The sequence below is a fragment of the Gavialis gangeticus genome, unplaced genomic scaffold (assembly GCF_001723915.1).
Source record: "Gavialis gangeticus isolate Ggan-Ray unplaced genomic scaffold, GavGan_comp1, whole genome shotgun sequence".
NCBI classification, from domain to species: Eukaryota; Metazoa; Chordata; order Crocodylia; family Gavialidae; genus Gavialis; species Gavialis gangeticus.
In genome coordinates this window covers 88439490-88442338 of record NW_017729034.1, presented here as the reverse complement: position 1 = coordinate 88442338, position 2849 = coordinate 88439490, and the positions used below count along the sequence as shown (strand labels likewise).

The 2849-nt window shown below is 40.8% G+C and overlaps 1 protein-coding gene across 2 annotated transcripts in view; it reads right to left on the bottom strand.

Moving 5' to 3' along the window:
* HIVEP2 (human immunodeficiency virus type I enhancer binding protein 2) overlaps positions 1-2849 on the bottom strand; it is a 154459-nt gene that overhangs the window by 92892 nt on the left and 58718 nt on the right. For both annotated transcript variants that reach the window (XM_019527193.1, XM_019527194.1), the window contains exon 2: positions 2257-2354. The gene's annotated coding sequence lies outside the window, so the exon portion shown is untranslated. The remainder of the gene's footprint in view (positions 1-2256; positions 2355-2849) is intronic.

Genomic DNA, 2849 nt, shown 5'->3' with positions numbered 1-2849 from the left:
TTTCTTCATGCTATTGATTTCTGGTTTGTAAAGTGTACCTTGGTCAACTGACCAGACTATCTGCTTGGAGACTAATTAGCTTGTCTTTAAGGTGCCACCCTGCCCTCCCTTTTGCCTGACTTCACACTAACAGGACCATCTCCCTCTTTCTCTGGATGAAGACAGCCATTGCCTGAGAGGCTCTTGGGCCTGCAAGTTTGACAGTATTGTGTGCACCTTTCCTCAAGGAAGAGATGGTCTTTTAACCCTCTGATCCAGAAGTTAGATTGCAAGAGCTAGCCATTATAGCCAGCAGTGGAGGGCACAGCTTGTTAATGGGGATCTTTTTATAGCTCGCACAACATATTTACTATGGTACAGTTATTAAGTGTTTGCTTTAATATCATTAGCACACAGGCTAACAACACATAGTATTATGACAATAGCAGAGGTTTGAACAAGCTTAATTGAGAACATCTATTCTAAAGTTCAATCACTCCCAACCAAAAAGCAAAATATGTCGTTACCAGCCACCTCATTATCAGAGAAACTATTCAGCACATAAGAAAGCAACAGCAATACGGGCCCCAATTCACCGAAGTACCATAAAATCACACACTAATGAAACTTGAACGATTTATGCTAAAACGCCATTTCAAGGAGAAGTTGCTACCTAGCTCCACATTCCAGTCATATTTCATCCCAGTGGTACCCTTCCTCAGTACTAAAGTGTGGTCTAAAGAACAAATTTGTTCTTTAGAGTGAAAGGCGTTCCATTTATTTTGTTATTCACATTTCCTTATTGTGCATGCTCTCCCTGCCAGTACCACCTTCCTGTTCCCTCCACTTAGGAACAGTGTTTGAGGAAAGCACAACAGATGAGACAGGTTTTTTCAAGGCAGATTCCCGGGGCCTCTGGGTGAGGTGTTTCCTGCCTGCACCCTGCATCTACCTCCTGTAGCGCTACCATTCAGGCTATGCAGCAAGGTCTCTTCTGTTGCAGAAAAAAGAAAAAGAAGAGCAGCACAGTGCAAACAGCTTCTCTTCTTTTCTTTGTGGCAAGGGGGAGATGTACAGGCAACAAATCTCCTGTGTGCGCGTGGACCTAGCATGATCTGAGCCAAAACTTTCTAAAACCTCAAGAAAGCTTTGGGATCAGATTTCATAGACATTAGGGCTGGAAGGGACCTCGGAAGATCATCGAGTCCAGCCCCGCACCTGAAGGGCAGGAAGTCAGCTGGGGTCATAGGATCCCAGCAAGATAAGCATCCAAGCATCAGTCCCAGGGGTTAAGTCAGGGGGTGGCCCATCCCAGTCTATGGCTCTTCCCAGGAATGTGCAGATTGAAACCTCCATGAATTCACAGAATGACATAAAATTTTCTCAAAGATATAGACCCACATATACAACTTTGACAACTCTTGGGGATTTCTTCCTATTGTACTTGGTATCTTTCAAAAGCTTCATGTCCTGGGTCACTTATGTGATTAAATGGGAATTTCAGTTTGTTTTTTTCCCCTAAATGTATATTTCTGGACATCATGATGTTAAGGAAAAAATCTTGAAAACTGGAATCAAGTTTACCCTAAGGGTCCACAAAAGAAAGGCAAATGCAATGAAACCAACAAGTTTCTGCCAATCTTGTGAAATACTGAGGACTTCTAAAACTTGGGGCTAGCAACTGTTATAGAAAGATAAAATACAATTTTCTCAAAGTCTTAAGCCTATCATGACAATGATAATTGTTATACTTGCATTTCATAAAGGGCACATACTTTTAGACAAAGTTAATACCAAATCTTTTCAACCTCTGACTTCTGGGCCTCATGGAAACTCCAGATTCATAAGAAACTGCTGCAAGCATCTCTATATTGCGGTCAGATGGGCTTCCCAGCAAGGTAAATCAGTCTCTACTGAGCTGCAAGCTTTCACACCTACACTATTGGTATTCAAGCTAGTTGTGTTGGTCAGGTATCTCTACAACCTATACTGGAATGATTTCTGCAAGTACAATGTAGAGATACACATACAAAGGTGTACTTTGGGGTTCCTTAACTATCAGAAGCATAAATACCACACTGGAAGTAACAAGATATTCACAAAGATCTCGTTAGTGCCTAATCTGATCAACTGCATGGTCAGCGTCTCCTGTAGATGCAGCTGCTTGGTATTACCATTGATCAAATTATGAACTAATGAGAAATGTTCACCCAGTTTGTAAATATAGGCCCAGTGGCCTCGGTTAAATCAAAGCACATTCTTTTATTGTTCTCTTACCTTGTTGCTGATGTTGAAAGTGTGGGTGAACAATGGTTCCAATCAAGGCAATTTGGTTGACTACTTCCGTATGTATGGCTGTTTACATTCCTTTCCACCTATTTGGAAAACAAATTGGGAAAAAAAAATATAAAAATGGTAAAAAGCCAGCCAGCTGTTTTATTTCAGAAGATAATTGGCATTATGATGCTGAATGAATAAATAAGTGTAAGAACATGAGTGAGTTGGTGCCTTTTCTTCCCCACCCTGCTTTCCTTATGAACGATGTAGCAAAAGCTATTCATTTTCTGGCAGGGTTTACAACTTGTATTGGGCTACAATATGCAGGTAAAATTTCTTCAGAGCTGAAAACTTGCAGTATATGGAGCTAACGGGCACATAAAAAAAATGCATTTACAAATTCAAAATTAGCCACGGTAAGATAGTGCATGTGTGGGTACTGAATATGCTAGTTCATCATTAGCAGGCATGTGCTTAGAACTTGCAGCTTCGGGGGGTGCCTGCCTCTGAACATTTGATGCCAAATTCAGCAACAGGAAAGCTATTTAAAGGAGGGTTTTTTGGGGTTTTTTTGCTTTTTTTTTTTTTTTTTT